General features: G+C 35.6%; 1 protein-coding gene and 1 pseudogene across 10 annotated transcripts in view; both read left to right on the top strand.

Annotated features, from left to right (window-relative positions):
• Window positions 1–24,050, top strand: part of CADPS2 (Ca++-dependent secretion activator 2) — a 506,787-nt gene that overhangs the window by 273,803 nt on the left and 208,934 nt on the right. The gene's annotated exons all lie outside the window — the stretch shown is intronic.
• Window positions 12,724–13,761, top strand: LOC103603334 (annotated as a pseudogene).

Raw genomic sequence — 24,050 nt, 5'->3', positions numbered from 1 at the left:
AAAAGCAGTTGCTAATATGGCTTACACTGAGTTTAGCAACAAACAGCAGTCTAAGAAAGTGTATTCCTGTAAGGAGAGGGGTCTTTTTGTGATGAAAACATTTGATCTCCTCTCTTCTAGCCATTTGAAAACATACGTTAAATTATTAATCATAGATGCCTACCTAGCACTACTGTACACTACTAGAACTTATTTTTCCTATCCAGCTATAATTTTATTATGCCATTCATCAAAAGAAAAAGAGACTAAATACTAGTGGAGAAATAACTGCAGTTCCTGGAACATACTGTGTTCTTTTATGTCTAACTCTAGACTCTACTAGTCTCTAAGCACTTTAGAGCACTTTAAATCACCATCATCAGGTAGGAGATAACTGATGAATCAATAGGTAAGGAGGATTTTTTGGACAACCATTAGGGAAAACAAAGTCAGGGTCTGGGCAGGGGCAACCCAAGTGTATATCCTATAGTTGCAATGGCACTAAGGACCGTATCACTTCCTTGGTTTGGATGGGCAGTGTGTGCAGTGTCAGAACAGGCCTCACTGAAGGGAATGTATCTCAGAGGGCAGGCTCTGGGAAAGGGAACCATAATTGGGGTAGCCTACATTAGGGCATCTTTAATGTAGTAATGCAAACTAAAGTCTAATTATGACTCAGCTCATAATGCAGATGGAGTTCCTGGGATTTAATGTTTTGGGTTCCTTCATTCACCTGTCTACCTGCTCACCGTTAATTTATGAAGCAAGCATATGTTGCACATATTGATGAAAATTCTCATTCATGGACAACCCTTAATGAGATACCATCGCAGGCCTGTAGAACTGGCTAGTCAGGGATTCAGACTTGTATACAAGTAATTATAGTTGTGAGTGATAATTGCTCTAAGACAGAAATGAGAACCTGGTGGAAAGAATACCTGGTTTTAGCTGGGGATAATCAACTGAAGTCTCACAAGACACCTGGATTTTGACATGAAACTTGGAGGAAGAATTCAGCAGGTAGACAGTGGGGAGAAAGGTCATTGCCATCTCAGGGCATAGCATATTCAAAGGCAGGAGTCCTGGAAGGGCTTTCAGCTGATGGTAAGTTCCGTGCAGCTGGCATGGAACATTTTGAGACTAGAGAGTTAGTGCAGGTGCTCTAAAGTGCTTAGAGACTAGTAAAGTCTAGAGTTAGATATAAAAGAACACAGTATGTTCCAGGAACTGCAGTTATTTCTCCACTAGTATTTAGTCTCTTTTTCTTTTGATGAATGGCACAATAAAATTATAGCTAGATAGGAAAAATAAGTTCTAGTAGTGTAGAGTAATGCTAGGTAGGCATCTATAATTAATAATTTAACGTATGTTTTCAAATGGCTAGAAGAGAGATCAAATGTTTTCATCACAAAAAAAAAAGATTAAGGTTTATGATAATGAATATGCTAGCTACCCTGATGTGATCATCACACATTGTATACATGCATTGAAATATAACTCTGTACCCTATAAATATGTACAGTCGATGATGAATATACTAATTACCCTGATTTGATCATCATACATTGTTCATGTGTATTGAAATATAACTCTGTACCCCATAAATATGTACAATCAATGTTTCAATTAAAAAATAAATTCCTTAAAAAAACAAAACAAAACAGGAGCCTGTGTATCACGACACCAAGACAGTTCTTAGTTTACTCATGGTCAGCACCACAGTGAATACCCTTGGAGCCTTCAGATTGGCTCAGGAACAAAGATTGAACATGGAGTTGGGCATAGGACAAGTTCTGCAGCATTTAGCGCCTGTGGGAAGAAATCCTTGCTGTAATCTGGCAGTTTCTTGGTTTAGAATATTCCAGGGCAGGTGGGACAATCTAGCTCCCTTACAAGGATTGATTTGGGATTGGGAGGAAGATCACTCCTTTGCACTGAAGGGGAATTTGTTTTTATCACATCTTTGACTAAATTAGAGGCCCCAGAGTGGCCCTGCAATTGACTTCTGCCCAAGACTACAGGTGAAGGAGAATTCTAAAGAAGATGCATCATAGTCTCTCAATTTAACTCATAAATCTCAGGAACTCACTAAAGGATTCAGACCAGGAATGCTTCATATCCCAGCCACATCTATTATTATCTGCCCTTGCTTAGAGATACTGACAGGCATTTCCAGATATTAAGGTATCTCTACTGTTCATGGTATGCAAAGTGAAGGAATTTTAGAACTGAAAATATCTCTGATGCTGTTCTGCTGAGCTAGTGTGTTATTTAAGAATATGATATTTCATAACAGTGGCTCAGTAAAAACTATTTTAATAGTAATATTAGAGTAATCTACCAGAAGTAAAAGTTTTCAGCATTTCTGTAATGGTATTGATCCCTGTGGGCAGGGACAGTTAGAAGTGCTTTTCCACAAGCATCTGTTCTGTTTTCTCAGTGCCTGTGTTTTAAATATTTTGGATATCAATCCTGTTTATAGATATATATGGGAAAACAAGGTTTCACCACAGTACAACTATATTTGCCTTTTTCTGAGGTAAATGAATTTTGCTGCCCTTAATTACATTTAAGAAGAGAAAGAAAGTCAACTAACTTTTTTCTTCAAAGTACTCTGTAATACACCAAAGCAATAATATAACAGGAATAGTAGATTAATAGCATTTTGCTTTGGGAGTAGATTGTGTTCTGTCAATAATTCATCCTATAATAAATAATTAACAGATGAATAATTAATAATTTAAAAAGAGAGAAGCCAAGTTTAGAAAAAGATTAATTTATCTTTAAAATATGACAAACTCCTTTTATAGATAGAGTTATTAAGTAGATTAAACAATAAATTGGAGGTTTATTCATTTCTATCTTCAGAGCACTTAAGTTGAAATCCTTTGGGACTAAAGTAGTAAAAACCTAATCTCTTTTAATAATGTGGCCAAAAATTATCTCTCTCTCACGTGAACTATTTTAACATGTTTTCTCTGTTTTATTCACTTATCATTTATACTTGGCCCCTATATTGTCCCTAAATACTTCTGTCAGTATTATCTATATTTTTGTATGAGTTCCCAACTGCTCTGTAAGTTTCATAGACCTATTTGAATCTCTAATGCCTCACATAATGTTTAATCAAGGATAGTATTAATATAAATCATGATAATAGTGTGCTCCTTAGGGTTTAAAGGAAAAAGTAATGAAAACGAGAGTAAGCTGCATTCATAAGTTGAAACTTAAAAGATTTATAGGGAACAGAGTATAATTTTACTATAAAAAATTCCTAAAATAATTGAAATAAAAGGTGTTTGGTTTTCAACTGTTGCATACTCTTTTTTTTAAAGCAGAAAGTAAAATATATCTTACCTAAAGCTTACGTTTGTAATAGCTAACCAGTTTATGACTATATAGTTTTTTTGAAGTAGGATTAACTACATGCAATTGAAAATAGATATTTAATTTGGATAAAGTAAGCATAATGATGATTCCCTCCTTTTAAAATCAAATTAGGTATTACCACAAGACATATTTAGCAAAAAGTTGGGTTTATTTATTCATTTGAATTATGTTGTATAAACTAATTACAGAAACTACTCTTAGATGAATCTGTTAAACAATTACCAGGTAGATTTCGAATGGTGAAATGATTCACATCCAGCTTTTGAATTTATTTTTCTGCTTTCTTTGTGTAGCTGGAATATAGAAGTGTTCTTGCACAAATGGATTATACTTTAGCATAGCCTAGTGGCTAAGTAACAGCATTAACTTAAAACTTAGAAATACTATGCTTGTTTTTATTAAATAATATTATTTTTCTAATTCAAATGTTATTTTCTTAACCAAAAGAAAGGCAGAATAAAATGCAACTAATAAAACAAATGACTATCATGACAATTAAATATATAACTGAAAAGGAGAAAGAAAAAAATTAAATTGGCTGTCACAAATATGTGGAAACATTATTATCTCAATCTATCAGAAGTCTGATGCAACTGATTACTTTTGTAGGAAAAAATGAACAAAAGTTTTATGAATAAATAATTATGGAATGGTTTTGTCACAGTTGAGATTGGTAAGATAACATTTTAGAAAAAACCACTGCCATATAAATTTCATATTTCTCTTTATATAGAGTAAGACTCAGCTATTTACACATCTGTTTAATGAATGGATGGGTTGATATATTTTTAAATTGTCACAAATATAACTCTCCAGTTTAATTTTCATCGTAAAGATATAAAAGACATTGGGTCATCTCTTGCTGTAAGGGAGAACAGGATAAGCTCCAAGCCAAGCCAGCTGTATTCTGGTGACCCCCTCATTCCCCAGAGGGAGGGCCCACTAGGCACCCAAGGGCTGGGGTGGCATGCCTATGAAAACTTCAGTAATACACTTAAAATTCAAATATTGCATTTGCTCATAAAGTGAAATTACTGCACTCTAATAACATTGCACTATTTTGTTTATGATTTCAGGTTTATCATCTTCAGCTAATTTAGGGGACAGTCTTATGACCAAAGGAAGGACAATCTTATTAAGGTCAAGGTAGAATTTGCTTGGTAGGTTCAGGCCTTACAAAGAGGACAAGTCTGTTCTTTCCCAGAGAAAACTGATTTTTCATTTTCAACTTACCTTTTAGAATGACTTTCCTACATGTCTTTGTCTAAAATAACCATATTTTGACATCTGACCTTCACCTGAACCTACCTATAGGTTCTGTTTGTATTCCCATGTTGAACTTGCCCCAGTGTGGCTGTCCCGATTTCACGGAAGTCCTATTTCTCATAGCCTTGGCAAAACTTCTGGCAAAGTGTTTGCTAGGTTCTTAATAAATGATTGATTCTTTTCCCAAATACAGCTTCCAGAAGAAAAGTCTGTCTTTGTTACTTTATAAACAGTTAATGTAGACATTGCATTTAGAGTGATAAAAGGAATATCATAAAACCAATTTTATTTTTCCAAATGCCTTAATACACTTTATTTTCTGTTTGCTCATTTAAGTCCTTAAGAGCTATATTTTAATTTTAATTTGCTAGTGGTTAATAACAAATTATGTCATAATGGAAGACACATTTTCAGACATAGCTTTAATAGTCATTAAACCAAATGTTTTAACTTGTTATATACCTTTGCAGAACTTCTGTGGTTTTTCCTATAATAAATTAGTTTGTCTTTAATTTTAAGCTCAAATTACGGCTTTTCATTAAACGCCCTTTTACTCTCAAGATTCTTCTCCGGGAGTGTAGCATCTTGACATGCATTATTTTCTTCTCCTACTTTTCGTACATAAAATACCTTTTTTTTTTTAAGACACCCTTTGGCATTGTACCTGAGTATCTTAAACACACTTTAGGCCAAATAATTAAAGGTGAAATATGAGCTCATTTTCTTTTTTCTTTATTTTCTTTAAAAAAAAAAAAAAAAAACCTCAGTCCATATATATTCATAGGTTATCTTAATTAATTTGGGGCACATTTTTAAAAATCATGTGAAAACTATTTATGAATACTACATACTAAAGTTTTATAAACAGTTAATGTACAGAATTAAAATGGAATCGTTTCATTTTCTCAGTTCAAACTTGACTGTAAAATCTTCATACTGTGTAAAAACATAGTAGTACTTTTTATTCCTTTGCACACACCTAGAAGTTAGAAAATATTAGTAGTGAGTGAATTATGCAACAATCTTGGGTTTGTTTAATGCCTGAGCATTGTGAGAGGTAAAGAAAAACTTTGAACTTTATTTTAAAATATTTATATTTTGTTTATCTTCTGATATAGGTGGCTGAATTGTGGTTAGTCGGAGGATGGTATAGTAACAGTTATGTAGAAGGAGTGCTAGTTTAGGAGCTAAGACACCTGTAGCTTGGGTCTCAGTTCTGTCACTAACTTGGGTAACTTACCATATCTTTCTTGGCCTCAGTTTTATCAGTTGTTAAAGGGGATAATGAACTAGAAAACTTGAAAGGCTCCCAGGCCCTGGAAATGTAACGTTAAGTAAATCATTTCCTCCCCTACCTCTCCAGGTGCATGCTGCACTCATTCCATGGCCCTGCCACACTTATAGAGGATGTCCAGGGTGTAGGGAGAATAGAAGTGGTAGAAGTGAGGGCACCATGGAGAGAGATGAGAAACTGGGAATTTATTTGAGTCCTCCCAAGGCAAGGAACTGGAAGTATGAAGACTGACATCAAGCTGAGAAAGGCTTCTATTATATAAGATTAATTTTAAAAATACATGCTATAGAATTGTGTATACTCTGTTAGAATTAAAAAACAGATGCATATAAAATTCAGAAAGGAAACACACTATATATACTACATGGAATAATGAGACAACAGGTAAAATTTTATTTTCTCTGTTTTCCAGATCTTTTGTGATGTGGTTATACCACTTTTATGATGAAAGAATGTAGTTATCAAACTTAAAGAAAAAAAGTTAAATTTGTTTGAACAAAAATCTGATTACTAAGGAAATCATTTGAGAGTGTTCTTTAAGGTGAGCCTTGAAGGACTCCTGTCCACTCAATTTTTAAAGGGGTGTCATGGTTTAAGAACATGAATTCTGGAGCCAGACTGCCTGCATTCACATCCTGGCTCTATCACTTAATAGCTGTGGGATCTTGGGAAAGTTGTGAAACTTCTCTGTGCCTCAGTTTTCTTAAGTGCAAAATAAAATGTTAATAGACCCTACCTCATAGAACTGTTGGGAGGAGTAATACTTTACTACATGTGATGTGCTTAGGAGAGTGGCTGGTGAGCTCACAGTAATGCTCAGTCTATTGTAGCTATTGATAAAACCCTAAAGAAGGTTAGTTTTGAGTTGAGATATTATTGAAAGAAGGAAAAATAAACATTAAAAATTTAAAATACGGAGTGGAACTAAACCATTAAAAAAAATGCAGTATTTCCATCTCATCCCTCAACCTCTACCCCTTTCTCTGTCGTCCGTCTCAAGCAGTCGTAATGGCTGCTGCTGAGTTGGTGGGGGGAACCCGAACTGGGAGACCTGGGCTGCAGCCAGCTGTGTCTTCAGGTTGCTCTGGGTCTTTAAGCAACATATTGGGCTCACTAACTCATCTTTAGGTTTCTTTCAGCTTTGAAATCTATTACTTTTTTTTAACATTCATTTATTCATTTATCATATACAACATGTTTTGAAATATGTATATGTTATGAAATGTGTTAAATTGTACATATTTTGTACATGTTTTGAAATGTGTATACATTGTGAAATGTGTAAAATTGTATATATTTATCATGTACAACATGTTGTTTTGAAATATGTATACATTTTGGAATGGCTAAATTGAGTTAATTTACATATGCATTACTTCAAATACAGTAGTTCCCCCATCCTCGATTTTACTTTCTGTGGCTTCAGTTACCTGTGATCAGCCAAGGTCCAAAAATATTAAATGGAAAGTTCCAGAAGTAAACAGATCATATGTTTTAAATTGTGTGCCATTCTGGTTGGTGTGATGAAATCTTACAAGGTCTCACTCTTTCTGTCCAGGACAGAAATTGTCCCTTTGTCTAGTGTATCCATGCTGTGTACACCACCTGCCCTATATAATGTGATTGTGTAGGAAAAAACATAGTTTATGTAGGGGTTCCTATATGGGATAGGGTACTGTCCGAGGTTTCAGATATCCACTGTGGGTCTTGGAACATCTTTCCTGCTGATAAGGGGGGACTACTGTACTTATTTATTTTTTGGTGGCTGGATGGTACAGGGATTGAACTCTGGACCTTGCTATTATCAACACCATGCTTTAACTAATCGAGCTAACCTGCCTGCCCTGTGCTTATTTTTTCATGGTGAGAACATTTAAAATTTATTCTGTCAGCAATTTTCAAGAATATGAGTTATATTCACCACATTGTATATGAAATCTTTTTCTTTTAATTCTTTATTTTAAACCTAAAGTTAGAGGTATCTTAAGGAAATGAGATGGAAATGTTCAAACTCCTGGGCAAGACAGAAAGAGTTAAATGATTTTCAAGCCAAATTATTCTTTTTAAGGACATTTCCATAGACAGGAAGCAGAGTGGTTAAGGACACGGGCTTTGGTGTTAGTCAGACCTGGGTTCAGACTCTAGCCCTGTCATTTAATTTGCAAACTCAGTCAGCTTAACTTCTCACAGCCGCACTTTTTTCAGCCATAAAGTTGGATGGTCCTGAGCATGAAATGAAAAGATATATCCATAAAGCCGGTAACACAGTGCTTGTTACATAGTAAGAGTCAGTTGACTAGTAACAATCATCATTAAAGTAATTATTTTTGAAAATTATACTCCCTTGATAACATTTTTAATAATTTTTTTTTAGTTTTAATCATATCATTTGACTTTATTCAGAAGAAAATTCTTAAAGACAGATGAGAAAATAAAAGTGTATAAATCATCACTAATTCCTTGGGAGTGTAATAGTTATGTCCCCATTAGAGCCGTTTGCTTAATTGTTAGGCTTTAATTTACATGTTTATTTGACAGCTATTATGGATGTAGGTGGGGTAGTTTGTTTCTCTTTGTGTATTCATTTTTCTACTAACTTTGTCTTCTCTCTGTGTCCAAGGAAGAAAAATGAAAATATTACATAAGAGCTTTTAACCATGTCTGAGCGACTGACTTGGATGATATATGCTCAGATTCTAAAAAAGAGCACCTGGGGATTGTTTCATGGCAAGTGAGAGGAATTCAGATAGAACTTGTCCCTTTATTTCAGTCTAATGCAGTCTAAATTACTTTTAAAATTACAGATGCTTTCAATGCATATTTTAAAAAACTAGTGGTACATTTTGTATGTTTTAGTGCAATTGCTAGTTTAACTTTTAATTTTCTTGCTTAAATCATTAAGCAAGTATGATTTGATCTATACATCTCTAAATAGTCTGTCAGGTCTTGCTAGTTGTGGTATTAAAATTTGTCCAGTTTCATGACACATTGTTGATCTCACTAGTTTTTACATTCCAGATATGTTTGTTTAATTTCATCTCATGTATTTTTTGTGTATTTCAAATTTTAGTTTTATATGTGTAAATATTTAAGGAGAGATTGATAAATCTGAACAGCTTACTGTTCTAATAACTTAGTGACTAAACAACTTTTATTTTGTAGTGACCGTAGCACCAAAGACATTCATGTAATTGAATAATTAGTCTAATTATATATGTTAGTGATTTATGAAAATAATCACTAGGAGTGTCGTTGAGATTAGGGTTCTGGAGACCTTTGCCATTACTGACTCCACTGCAGAATGTTCTACTCTCATGCACTCCCCTTTTCCATCAAGTCTCTGATCAGATGCCATCTCTACAGAGAAGCCCATCCTGTCCTCCCTACAAAGTACCCTTCTCTCCCTGTTATCAACTCTCTCTTTTTAACCTGTTTCGTTTCTAAAGCTCTTGTCGTTAGCCAGTGTTATATTTATTGACTATTGTTTATTGACTATCTGCCCAACTGGCATGTTATCTCCATGGTGTGATTTTTTAATGAGTAGCTCCCCAACTACATGTAATCTCTGTAGGGTAGGAACCTTGTCTTACTGCTATTTTTAATTAATTAATGCCAGTGTTGAGGACATTAACAGAAAGAGTAAAGGGTTTATACAGGTATTAAAATTTCTAATCGTTTATCCTGCAATCATCTGTATCCTTAAAGATAGTACTTTAATAATCAAATCAGAGGGGAAAAGCACTTCTTAATCTCACAATATTTTAAAAAAGAGTGAGGGGGGGGAGAGGAAGATTTAACAACCTCAACTTTTTTTTTTTTTTGAAGCTCTTACAACGAGAAAATGGAGGGGACACATCTGGGTGGGAGGGGGAGAGGGAGGGGGGGAGGTTTTGGTGATGGGACACAATAACTAACTACATTGTATATTGACAAAATAAAAATAAAAAAAATGCAAAAAAAAAAAGTGAGTTTGCTACTTTTTGTAAAAAAAGCAAATGTATTTTTAGAGCCTTTGCTTATTTCATATATTATACTTATGAAAAAGATTTTAATTTCTTTTGACAAGGGATTAGAAGGATATAGCAATAATCCAAAGAAATCTGAAGACCAGCTATTTCCATCTTCGTAAAATTTGCAGCCTTATCCTTTCTTCCAGTTAGATTGACTCTTTGATTTATCCTTAATTCACTGCTTTCTCTTCACCTATATTAGTTAATATCTATCCTTCTGTAGGGTTTTCCGCAACTAAATCCGTTTTCGTTACTTTTGCCAAGCCTAGCTCAATCTCTCTTCTAACAACAACCAAAACACCTGTTTCAGTGACTTCTGTACTGATTTTTCTATATTTGCCTCTTTTTTCCAAACCATTTAGGAATTTAGGAGAATGATTTATATCTGTACTAAAATATTCTAGTGCTCCCCATTACCTATGGGATTAGATTCAAATTCCTTAACCTAGAATTCAAATTCTTCAAAAATCTGGCTCATCTAGTCTTCTAGATTTTCTCCCTTCCAAACGTAAGTCGCCAGCTTCAGTCAAATTGATAAATACATATACCTGAACATGCTTTTACTAACAGCTCTATTTCTTCCCTTTTTTTTTTTTTTTTTTTTTACTTATTAAAACCTTACCAATTTTGTATCAGCTTACACATTTTCTTATTCAAGCACAGATGTGCCAAGAAAGATAGTTTATTTGCTCTATGATTAATCTAATCATTCCTCATGAGCAGACCCTCAGCTAACTACAAGCTACTTCATCCCCACTCTTCTGATTTGGAGGGAACTCTAGGTCTCTTTTATGCTGTGAGAATCTAAAGAGGCTCTGGCCTTCCGTCTGCCTCACTGGGATCATTCCCACTTTGTTACAGCACAGCCTGCATGACAGCAGGAGAGTGCCTTTCTACCTTAGGCACTCTCCTCGGCTCCTTCTTATCAGCCTGCCTTCTTATCTCCGGAAAAGAGAGCTTCCACACTGTTACTTTCTGGTTGCCTAGGACCTTCCTTATGTAAAACTTTTGGTTAAGTCAGCCAGACCTGCCCTATGCCATATTAAAGGAGGAGATCAGTGAATTTAAAAAGTTCTTTCTACATGTATGTTGATCATATAAATGAGCCCAATAAATGAACTTCCTAAATCTATACCCTTTGCCCTATACCTGTGTTGTTCCCTCCAACTTTGGGCTTGCTCATGTGACTTGCTTTGGCTCCTGGGACAGTAGCAAATTTGGTATTGTCTTGAGAAAGCACATGTACATTTTCACTTCCTCTCTTGCTCGCATCCTTCCCCATGAGGACACGCATGGGTTAGCCCGCTAGAGAAGCAGAACTGAATCTGCCTTGTTTTCCTGGCCAAGGTCTCAGACATATGATTGAGCCCAGACCAAATGAACAAAGCCATCTGGCCACCTTGTAGCTGATCACAGACCCATGAGTGGGTCATGCTGAGTCCAGCTCAGGTGAATAGAACTACTCACGCAACTGTGGGCTCTTAAGAAATAATAAATGATTGCTGTTTTAAGTCACTAAGTTTTTGGTTGCTATGTGATATGCAAAGGCTAACTGATACTGTGTACTCTTGTTTTGCTGCAAAATCTATTCACTTTTATTCCTTCTTCTATTATACCTCAGCTGCACAGAATTGGATTAATTATAATCCTTGGCCCATGATGTATATCACATTGATCTACACATTTAATTTTATATATATAAATATATATATATATTCTCTGTACGATAAGCCTTTCTACAAATATACTATTATTTATCCATTTCATCGAGGTGGATATTTGAGTCACTTCAGATTTTTAGTATTTCAAACAGTGCTGCTATGAACATTCCTGTACATGTTTCCTGGTACATGTGTGAATAGTTTCTCTTGAATGTATACCTCTTGAAATTGTTGAGTCTGTGAGAATATGAATGTTCATATTTATAAGATAATACTAAACTTTTTATTTTATCTTATTTATTTTTATTTTATGAATATTCATGAGATACAAATTACCACAAATTGCTTTTATACCCCATGTCCCCACCCAATTGTCCCCCAACCACCCTCTCTCCCCTATTCTGCTTTGCAGCCCTAGGTATATTCCCTCCCTCTGTAAGACCACTGCACTACTTTCTTTTATCTGTTCTTATCAGTTAAATACTAAACTTTTTAATGTTGTTATTGGTTTCAATAATTGTATCAATATTCATTTCTTTCAGGAATATGTAAAATCCTTTTGCCTTTCTCTTTTTTTGGCTTTTACCACATACTAGCTTCTTCTGATACTTAAATTTTCACATTTATGTCTTTTTTATATAGCTGTAACATTGTTTCCTGAAGGCAGGGAAATAGACTCTTACTTCATTACTCTGTCCACAGGCTTCAGAACATAGTAGATGCAAATTACTGATTGATAATTGGTTGATTTTTATGTACTCTCAAATTACATAAAATTTAAAATCAGAGACAATATGAAAATTCCCTTAATATTCATTTTTTCACCTCAGGCTGACTCAGACATCCCCAGTCTGTGCTCCCAGATACCCAGAACATCTTGTTTGTCTCTCCATCTAAGACTAACTCCTTATAGGCTGGAGCTTATTGTCAGCATCTTTTGACCAGGCACTGAATGCATGGTTGGTTTCATCAGTCATTCAGTGAGCTTATTGATTACTAGGGGCCAGACTCTTTGAATGAATGAATGAATGAATGAGGGAATGAATGAAATTTGCTATAAAAATAGTAATGCTTAAAAAGAAACATCAATCAGGCCAAGCAGGAACATGCATGCAGGAACAGAATGGATAGAGACCAGAAATCAGATGTTTATGCCCATGAAAAGCAGGATTTTCTCCAGCAGTTCTCCCAGATTGTTAAGGTGCCGACTGAAGATGAGATGGGGCACCCACAGACAGTAGATGCCCTTGCCCGGCTCAGGGAGGTCCTGGAGTTCAATACCATTGGAGGCAAGTATCAGCGGGGTTTGACAGTGCTGGTAGCATTCCCTGAGCTGGTGGAGCCAAGGAAACAGGATTCTGATAGTCTCCATTGGAACCTTACCGTGGGCTGGTGTGTGGAACTGCTGCAAGGTTTCTTCCTGCTGTCCGAGGACATCATGGATTCATCCCTCACCTGCCGGGGGAAGACCTGCTGGTATCAGAAGCCAGGCATAGGTTTGGATGCCATCAATGATGCTGTACTTCTGGAAGCATGTATCTACTGCCTGCTGAAGTTCTACTGCCAGGAGCAGCCCTATTACCTGAACCTGATTGAGTTCTTCCTGTAGAGTTCCTGTCAGGCTAAGATTGGGCAGACCCTGGACCTCCTCACAGCCCCCCAGGGCAATGTGGATCTTGGCAGATTCATTGAAAAGAGGTACAAAGCAGCTTTCTACTACTTCTACCTTCTACCTTCTTGTAGCTGCTGCCATATAGATGGCAGGCATTGATGGGGAGAGGAGCATGCCAGTGCCAAGAAGATCCTGCCAGAGATGGGAGAGTTCTTTCAGATTCAGGATGATTACCTTGACCTCTTTGGGGATCCCAGTGTGACTGGCAGGATTGGCACTGTCTTCCAGGACAACAAAGGAAGTTGGCTGGTGGTTTGGTGTCTACAACGGGCCACTGTTTAACAGTGCCAGATCCTACAGAATTATGGGCAGAAGGAGGCTGAGAAGGTGGCCTGGGTAAAGGTGCTATACAAGGAGTCGGCTGTGTTCTTGCAGTATGAGGAAGACAGTTACAACCACCTTATCGGGCTCATCGAGGAGTAGGCTGTGCCCCTGCCCGCAGCCATCTTCCTGGGGCTAGAGCAGAAGATCTACAAGCAGAAAAAGTGACCTACAGACTGCAAGGACAGGGAGGGGAGGCACTCAATAAATTGTTGTGTAATCTTAAAAAAAAAAAAAAAAAACAAGAAACAACAATCAGCAAGCGAAATGCATTAGAAACAGTTGAAAGATTGTATTTTTACTTGCCCCACTGGAATGGTGGAACAGCTGTTAATCTAAAAGCATAGACTACAAAATTAAGAAAAATGGAAAATGAGCTGGCAGAACATAACACAATTATATATAAATGGTGTAGTGGACTTTTAGATATCAAATTCTTCTTCCATGACTTTGATGTTGATTTGGAAGATATAAATATGTAGTTCACAGAATCTGTTTTAACTGGTAACTTGAAGCTGTTTCCAAAGAAATCCTTATATCAGAATTCACAATTTTAAAAATGGACCATTTTTTTTTACTTACTTTACTCTTCATTGAAGGTGTTAATAATACATTTTCATGATAGTGTTGCCTATGTCTGTTGGATGTAATTTTCACTGGTCACTCTAATCAGTGAAAGAACAAGGACACAATGATTATTTGAAAATAATAAGCTGGGTTGGCTAGTTAGCCCAGTGGGTTAGAATGCAGCCTTGTAACACCAAGGTCAAGGGTTTGGTTCCCAGTACTGGCCAGCTACCACCCCCAAAAAAAGAAAACAGTAACTGAAAAATATTATCTTTGTTGGTGGTGAGAATGAGAATGGTATGTGTTCGTGCATGTTTATTAAGCTAAACAAATATGGAACATTTAAGAAAGATAAAAAATGTCTTAACCTTTATGTGAAAAGCTATAGAAAGAAAGATGATCAAACCCGAGTGATCAGATGGATTTCTAGACTGTTGTAGACTATGATGACCAAAGCAGAACAAATCACTGAATAAAGTGAATAAGGATTGGACCTGAGAGGAGTAAAACATGGTAAGATGAATCAGACAGCTACAATAAAACAGGAAAGTAATGTTACATTTGAAAGTACTGCAGGGAATATGGATACAGTTATCATGCCCTTCAGTATCTTGTCCACCACAAACATGCCTTCTTTATTCAGAGGAAGACAAGTTCCCTTTTGTTGAGCCTTTGCCTTGACCTTAACAAGACGGTTATGAACGTTCTACAGAATCTGCTTACATCTTCCAAAACTTGCCCTTAGTTATAGACTGTGTGGTGTTCACTCAAAGATTTAACTATTAGACTTACTAAGTATAATATCTAAAAGAATGAGTGTTAGATGCATTTATAGTAAAATTTATGAGTAATTGATGAAATGTTAAGACAATTAAAACTTAGTAAAGGACAGTGTAATGCCGTAATAGTACAGTGTCGTTGGAGTGCCTGGAGTGTGTAGCCACTGTGCCTTAACTGTGGCCCTGTCGGTGTCTGATCTTGGGGCAAATTACTTCTCCTCACTCTGCCTCATTTCTTCATCAGTAAAATGGAATATGATAATCACCGATTCCAAAAGGTACTGTGAGAGTTAAATGAGTTAATATTGCTCAAGTGCCAAAACATAATTAAGTCATAACATAAGTCAGTTGTAGCTATTGTCCATATACAATAGGTCATTTGAACTATGATTTACAAATAAATGCCATGTTGTGATTTTATGACATTATTGTGTATATATATTTTCCATGTAACTTTGAGATGTTTTTCTATGACAGTAGTAATATGAGTAATCATGGAAAGATTTGCATTATCTTTGATCAATTTTTCCGTGAACTTTTTGAAATACCCATGTATATGTGTGTAAACCCACCACACTCTAAAAAAAGTATAGACGCAGTGATTTTCATTCTAGAAAACTGGAATTAGAAACATCAAAAAGACCAAAAGTCACCCTATTATACCACTTTAAAAAATATTCCTAGGTATGTAAGAGAAAAATAAAAGTACTTCTCTTTCTCTTCCATTCCCACCTACTGTATGAACAGTTTTGGGTGCATGTATTGGTTTCTCTGCATATATCTTTGTTATATTAATATATTCAATTTCCGGTAATTTTAGACATCTCATATGTCCAGCACTGATATTTTCTGCCAGTATTAAGCACTCTATATGTATTTAATATTCTGACCATTAAATTTGTATCATCAATAAATGGGTTAAAAATTATTCCTTAATTAAAATTATTCCTACAGCTTGCATTTCTGCAAAATCAATTGGTCGTAATAAGTCATTTAAAAAGAAAAATTGAACTTTGTGATACAGAGCACAAATTGCATTTATGATTGATAGGTAATACAAGTGAAATAAAAAATTACTAGGCAAGGAGGAGAAAGTGTTTATCCTGATACCAAATATTCAGTGAATGGATTATAGTATGATCTCGCCTTTATTGTTTCCCATGGTAATTGTCAGGAAGAGGTATGAAGAATTGTGAGACCTTAATAATATGCCTTGCCATTTTAATTGCTCAGAGAAGTAAGAGAATCTTAATTGCTGGGAGATGCATTACTAATTAAAGTGTCATTCTACATTCATTCTGAAATAATTAGTTTGAATATTTGTAAGAACTGAGATATAAATTTAGTTCCAAATTCAGGAGCATACCCACAACAGACTTTGTTAAAATGATCTATGGTTAAGAAAGGTTAACAATCATAAAACTTTAAATGTTTCTTTAATTTGGTACAATTTAATTTTTTATTGGATTATTGAACTTGAAAGAATGGAGTTCACAGTATTTTAAAACTAAGTATGTTTTTTAAATTGCTATAACACAAAGTTAAATTCCTAAATTGCTTTCAAATTTCTGTGGTATTGCTATTTTTTTCATTATTTTGTTTCAAGAGCATTTATCACAATTTGGGAAAAATCTACTTATTTTATAAATAACAATGTCAACATATGGTTATAGTATAATGTATGAATTATAAATGGTTAACGCTACATGGCAACTGGTAAGTGTAGTCATGATTCAGTGGGCTTTTAAAATTCTAAAGTATGTCAAGTATTCAGTTAAGGTAAATGAATTTAAAAGGACATGTACTTGAAAGGAATTTAAATAATAAACTTACCACAAAAAAAGTGAAGAAACCAAATACCAAGTGTGACTTGAAACATTTTGGACACATGGTTACCTAAAATCACCAATTGAAGTTTCATCAAGATTCAGGGCGTATTACAAAAAGTGAAAAAAAAAAAAAAAAAGACTTTTTTTTACATGGCCACTGCATAAAATTAAAGTCATGCCTCATACTTGACTCAACAATTATAAGACATTTAAAAGTTACAAAGTTAAAAATACTCATATTTTTATTCTTTATAATTTGTACGCAATTTTATTTGTTTCAGAGACTATTGATGGGTTTACGCTGACTGCCTTATATGTTTTTTGGGGGATTGGGGGCACAGAAAATTGAATACTTGTAGTCTTCATTTCATGTCACAACACCACCAGTCTCTCCTTTTTTTTACTTGTTAACCATTTCATCCCTGATCTCTTATTCTATTACTGCCCGCATAGGTATCAACTCTGTATTGGATAATATATCTTTGAATATTATGTATCCATGTAAAATATGTAGTGCTTTGTGTGCATATATGTTTTAAATTTAGATATATTGTGCCAAGGATATTAAATTTCTTAATTATTTTCATTAAACATGAAGTATTTAAGACCTATGTACATTATTATGTATTCTTCTAGGTCAATGCTTGTTGGTATTACACAACATTCCATAGTATCACCACGTTTTATCTGTCCAGTCCTCTGATGATACACGCCTGAATTGTCTCCAACTCCCATACACCATAAACAATGCTCCAGGAATTGTCCTTGTTTATATCTACTCATGGGCCTATGTAAGAGAATTTCTCCATCATATATAACCAGAAATGGGCATACAAATAGATTATTTTACTAAGTATGTCAAGGTTGCTTTCCCGATTTTCTGTTACTATTTACAACTCTGTTTCCCTGTTTCCTTTCCTCAGAGCTGGCATTGCTTACCTTCCTAATTTTTGCTTTTCTGATGAGTAGGAAGCAATGTTTCATTTTGTTTAGTAAGTTTAAGTATCTATTCTATGCTCTTCTGCTAGACCTCCTCTCTTGTGATTAATATATTCATCTCCTCTGCCAATTTTACTTTTTTGTTTTCTACCTTTTTTCATTGTTTTATAGATGTTCCTTCTCTAGATCTGCACAGTTCAATAGAACTGTCATGATAGAAATATGTATCTGGACTGTCCAGTAATTTAAATTGCTGTGACACTAGCTTGAATTCCTAAATTACTTTCAGATTACTCTGGGGTATTGATATTTTTTCATTGCTTGTTTAAGCATTTATCACAGTGTGGGGACTATATGTGACTTTTGAGCACTTGAAATGTGGCTAGTGTGACTAAGGAGCCAAAATTTGTATTCTATTTAATTTTTATTAATTTAGAAGTAAATAGGCACATTTATTGACTGTGTTGAGCAAAGAAATCTAGATATTAATCCTTTGTTGGTTTTAGCTATTACAGATATCCTCTAGCTCTGTTATCTGCTGGATAACCTTGTTGAACAAAAATGACTAATTAGCATTCTCATGCATTGGCTTTCTGTGTATTTGCTCTTTGGAGTAACTAATTTTGTGTCCTTTATCCTTAAATCACAGAGATAATGTCCTTTATTTTCTTCTTTCAGGTTTATAGATGTATCTTTTACTTTTAGATCTTTAACCCAGAGAGCACTGTTTTGCATATGGAATAAGGAAGGCATTCAACTTTGTTTTTTCTCCATGAGGTAGTTTTCTCACCTCTGGGGCATTTTCTAACACTAATAACTAATTCCCTGATTCTCCAGACATTAAATGGGTGTCGAATGATTTAATTCAATTCTGACACTAACTACTTGGAGTTAGTATAGACTCCACAGGTTAAGGAATAAATCCCACAAGACTGCTTTCACTTTAGACACCAGTTGCAAGGCTTGGACCATGCATACTTCTCACCTACTCGCTCTAAATTGAGAGCGTTGTGGGAACCCTCTCTTCGGGTTTGGTAGTTTGCTAGAATGACTTGCAGAACTCAGGAAAGTATTTTATTTATGTTTACTGGTTTATTATAAAGGATTCAAATGAGCAGACAGATAAAGAAGTAATAGGGCAATGTCCAAAAGGGTCCTAAAGGCAGGAGCTTCTGTCACAGTGGATTTGGGGTACACCACCCTCTTGGCATGTGGATGTGTTCACCTACCGAGGAACTCTCTGGATCTCCTTGTTTAAGAGATTTTACAGATTTCAATTTCCAGATCCTCACTCCTCCCCTTGCTGATGGGAGTGGGGATGAAAGTTTCAGCCCTCTAATCATTTGGTCTTTCTGGTGAACAGTTCATCTTGAAGCTATGTAGACACGCCTCCCTAACTCAATTAGTGTAAACTTACCAGTGATTAAAAGGAACTCATTAAGAATAACAAAAGACACTCTTTTCGGTATATACCCAGGAGTGGGATTGCTGGATCAGTCCTATGGAAGATCTATCTGTAGTTGTTTGAGGAACCTCCGTACTGTTTTCCATAGTGGTTGTACTAATTTACAGTCCCACCAACAGTGCAGGAGCATTCCCTTCTCTCCACACCCTCACCAGCATTTGTTATTCATCATCTTTTTGAGTGCAGCCAGTCTAATTGGAGTGAGGTGGTATCTCAGTGTAGTTTTAATTTGCATTTCCCTGATGACTAGTGATATTGAGCATTTTTTCATGTACCTGTTGGCCATTTGTATGTCTTCCTTTGAAAAATGTCTTTTCAGCTCCTTTGCCTACTTTTTAATTGGGTTGTTTGTTTTTTTACTGTGTAATTGCTTGAGTTCCTTGAATATTATGGATATTAATCCCTTGTTGGATGCATAGTTAGCAAAAATTTTCCCCCACTCTGTAGGTTGTCATTTCACTCTGTTGATTGTTTCTTTTGCTGTGCAAAAAGCACAGAGGGATAAATACCACATTTACTCACTCATAAGTGGGAGCTAAGAGAGAACGAAAAAAGAAAAGAAAGACCACAGCGGTGGGTTGGACTTGCAGAGGGAGAGAACATACCTTGTGATACAAAGTGGAGTGCGGGGAGGGGGGAGGGAGGTTGGGGATAATTGAGTGGGGGACATGGGGCACAAATGCAATTGGTGGTAATGGGCATGCTGCCAGTACAAATCTGGCCTTCACATCTTGGGCACGAAGGGTGGCAATCAGCTCTGTATCTCATGAATATTCATAATCAATTTTTTTTTTTTTTTTTAAAGACAATCCTATTACTCAGAAAATCTCAAGGGTTTTGGGAGCTCTGTGCCAGAAACTGGAACAAAGACCAACTATATTATTGCATTATACCACATGTACGCTACTGTGTGGGAGACAATCCATAGGTCTAACTTTGCTTTTGTGATACAGAAGCACAGTATTGACTTTAGTAAGCTGACTTACGCAGTTCTCTTATTCTAACAGTTTTCTTATTTTGTTGTATTTTCTATTTAGATGATTATATAATCCAGAAATAATTGTAATTTTTTTTCTTCTTTTACTGTCTTTACCCTTCCTTTTTCTTTTTCTTGCCTTATACAGTGGACCAAGACCTCTAGTGCTATGCTGTTTAGAATTGACACCAAAAAACATGCTTTTTCCCCATGTTAGAAAAGCTGTATCTAACATTTCTTTATTAAGCATATTTGCTTTATGTTCTTGGTATACAGGCTTATTAAACAAGCTTCTGCTTTTTTAAAACCATAAATTTTTGAATTTTATCAAATATTTTATATCTATTAAGGTAATAATACTATTTTTCTCCATTCAGCCATCAATATAATGAATTATATTGGTGGGTTTTCTGATATGGAACCATCCTTACATTCATGGAACACACTGTTATTTAAATATTATTAAAGTTATTTCAAACTAAATGAATTTAAATATTCTTTGCAGATTATCTGACTGCTGAGTTTGAGTCAATTTTTATTTGCTTTTTAAGTAGTTTAGCTTCTCCTCAGCTATGCAATTCACATAGATGTCTCCACTGCAAATTTCACATACCTGTTTATAAGTTAAATTGACCTACAATCTTTTCCTTTTAATGTTCTCAACCAGTTTTCAGTTTAGGAATCAAAGTTATATTAATCTCATTAAACCAGTTGAGCAATTTTTTTCTCTGTTTTTTTTTTTTTTCTCTTTTCTTTTTTACTAAAGCAATTTGTATAAGGGATTTTCTGTCATTGGAAATTTGTTAATAATTTATAGTATTTTCTGGGATGAAAGCTTGGGTTAGATGTGGGGGAGGTATTTTCGATAACTTTGATAGTCATTTCAAATTTCGTAGTAATTCTTGGTCTATTTAATTTTTCTAGTTTATTTTGCACCCATTTCTCCTTTTTACTGAAAAGTATCATTTCTTTTCAGATCTCTTAGCTCTTAATATTTTAATATTTAAAAATCCACTATTGTATCTATAGCTATCCTTTTTTTGTTCTTTTTTATTTACTTTTTTTGTCACTCCAAATATTTTTACATGGTTCTCTGTTTTATTTTCATTATTCCTCATAGATAGAGTTTTGTCTATCATACTAATTTTTTCAAAGGACTAGCACTTGGTTGCTAGTTTCTCTCTTTGTAAATTTCTTCTATGTTGATTTCTCACAAAATCTTTATAACTTTTTTCTTTTTGTTTCTGTAGGATCATTGGGCTGTGCTTTCTCCAAATTCTTGAGTTGTAACAATCCACCTCATTTTTCCTGTATTTCTTATGCTCCAGTAACCTTGAGTTTTTGTTATGTAATTTTTGGTTTTGGTTTTGGTTTGGTTTTATTACTCAGTAGAAGGCTTTTTCCCATTTCTTTGTGAGACTGTTTCATACTGAAAGAGCTTTATTCTGTTTATATTGGTCTTCTGTTTAAATTTCTCATCTAGTTTTATCTTCAATTTTATTCTTGATAGACATAAATAGAATCTTTCTTCCTTGTCATACCATTATACTTCACAACTTTTTTTCTGAATTTTTCCTGTTATGCGGTGCTTCTGTACTTAGAAGCATCATTTTTTGTTCCTTTTCTTTGCTTTCATTACTATTCACACAGACACTTGTTTAAACTACCTAGGACAAATGAACATATGCTTCTTGGATAAATAGCTGTATGTACGCTGCTTGAAAGTCTTCTCCGATATCAGCTTCTCTTCCCATAATCTCATCCTGAAATGCTTTTTATTGCTCCATCGATGAATCATTTGGTCTAATCACTGGTGACCAAGTCCAACCTAGTGTAGCTTGGGAGGCTTGGGCCCCCTTTCTCAATCTTCTTTAGCACCCTTCCACATCTCTGATGTGACAGTTGAGGTTTTTCTCAAACTTAAAGTGCTATGCAAATTCAGCTGCTAAAAAAGTCCTCCGGGTCCCCTTCTCTCCCCATGGCACTCCATTTATATAAAAAGATTTTCTGTGAGACCCACCTATGTAGAAATTTCAGCTTACTCTTTCTGACCCTCATCAGTAAATGGTCTCACCTGATTTAGTGTGTTTACTGTCTCCCCCAGTAAGCTTCAAGTTTAGAAATGCTGTGGATTGGTTAATTCTTCATCTTATTGATCCTCACAGATAAGATTTTTACTTAAAGTAGAAAGTAATCTTGATTTTTGACATGCTCAGTTGATAGAAAACTTGAGGTTTTCATCTTCAGAATCCTGTAGCACATTCTATTATAATTTCAGACTAATTATGTCTGAATCTTTCTTAGCTGTCCTACTTGGAAGTATCATACATATTGTCAGAATCCTGCCAGTGTAGCCAATTGTATAGGTATGGCTAGGACTAGGGCCCACAGACCCTTCAAACTCATTCTACAGACTGGGTCACAGACCCCTCACATGTCCAACTGGGTCACCAGACCCCTCACATGCAGGTCCGTGAGCTAGGTAATTGGGAAAGATCCCGGGAGCTGTTGGCAGATGACACCACCTCAGTCGTCAGCTTTCTCAGCAGCAGCAGCAGCAGCTCACAGCAGCCTCCAGCAATAACAGCGGTGGCCTCCTGGAGGGTTCTGGGGGGGCCGGCAGCAACAGCTTGCAGCAACAGCCTCCAGCAGCAGTAGTGGCCTCCCTATGGGCCCCTCTGAGGCATCCGGGGTCAGGGTGCCATGGATCAGAGCCACTCGTCCTTTATACTTAAGTCCAATAACCCAGGACACCTGGGTGCAAGTCAGACAACCCAGGAACACCTGGGTGCACGTGTGCAATTATATTAAACAATAACCAAGGAACACCTGGGTGCACATGCATATTTATATCAAGTGCTAAGCAAGATTCTGAGCCCCCAAGGGACCCTGTCCATTTATCTTCACTTTCCCTACATATGGTCTATGTCCATTTCATCTTTAATTTCTCATTTTAAGTCCCAGAACACTTGTTTACAAAGTGTAGGTCTCTAATAAACTATGAAAATAAGTAATTATCAGTACCTCTCTTTGTCTAGTCTGCTTTGTTCATTATCCTGTAACTGTGATCTATAACTGTTCTAAACTGTTTATTTTTAAATGAGAAATGAAATCATGTGTCTAATATAGTTTTACATATTCTGCCTTATTCTATGGAGAGTAAAAGGATTTCCAAATATATTTTTTAAATGCTGTGCTTTCAAAGCACACTTGCAGGCCAGATTTGGCCCATAAGGTCACCATTTTGCATCACTTGGTTTACAGAAATTGTCCCTCCCCATTATTACCTTTAAATAATTTTTGAGGCTCTGCTAGTTGCCACACTCTCAGAAATAGTATTTACTTTCTTGATGAGTAAGAGACCTCAGATAGTCACATATTTTTGAAGTTGGTTTCATTGAATAAGAAAATGAAAGGAATAAATTTTTTTCTTTTTTTAAAACATTCTTTGTGTCATTTATTAAAATTGTGACGCTTCCATTGATGTACACTATTACTTGGTCATCTAATCACATGACTTTCTGTTGTCTCTTCTACAGTTACCCGATGTTTTTGAAGCATGGCCCTATTAGTTATTGAATAATGAATTTGAAAACTCTAAATATTAGGGTCTTCATATGGGACATATAATTTGGCATCAGTCTGACATTTATTTGTTGCCTCAGAATTGTATCAGTCTCGGGAAGCGCGGCGGCGCTCCCGTCGGAGGGTTCGGATCCCACATACAGACCGGCTCCCGCTCACTGGCTGAGCGAGGCGCGGGAGCAACGCCGAGGCTTGCGATCCCGTTGCCGGTCCCCGGTCCGGTACGGGGGCAACACTGAGGGTTGCGATCCGTTGCCGGACACGGAAAAAAGACAAAAAGACAAAAAAAAAAAAAAAAAAAAAAAAAAAAATTTAAA

This window comes from Galeopterus variegatus, unplaced genomic scaffold, assembly GCF_000696425.1.
Source record: "Galeopterus variegatus unplaced genomic scaffold, G_variegatus-3.0.2 Scaffold120, whole genome shotgun sequence".
Classification (NCBI taxonomy): Eukaryota; Metazoa; Chordata; class Mammalia; order Dermoptera; family Cynocephalidae; genus Galeopterus; species Galeopterus variegatus.
The sequence above is the reverse complement of the archived record's forward strand: the minus strand, read 5'-3'. Positions and strand labels throughout refer to the sequence as shown.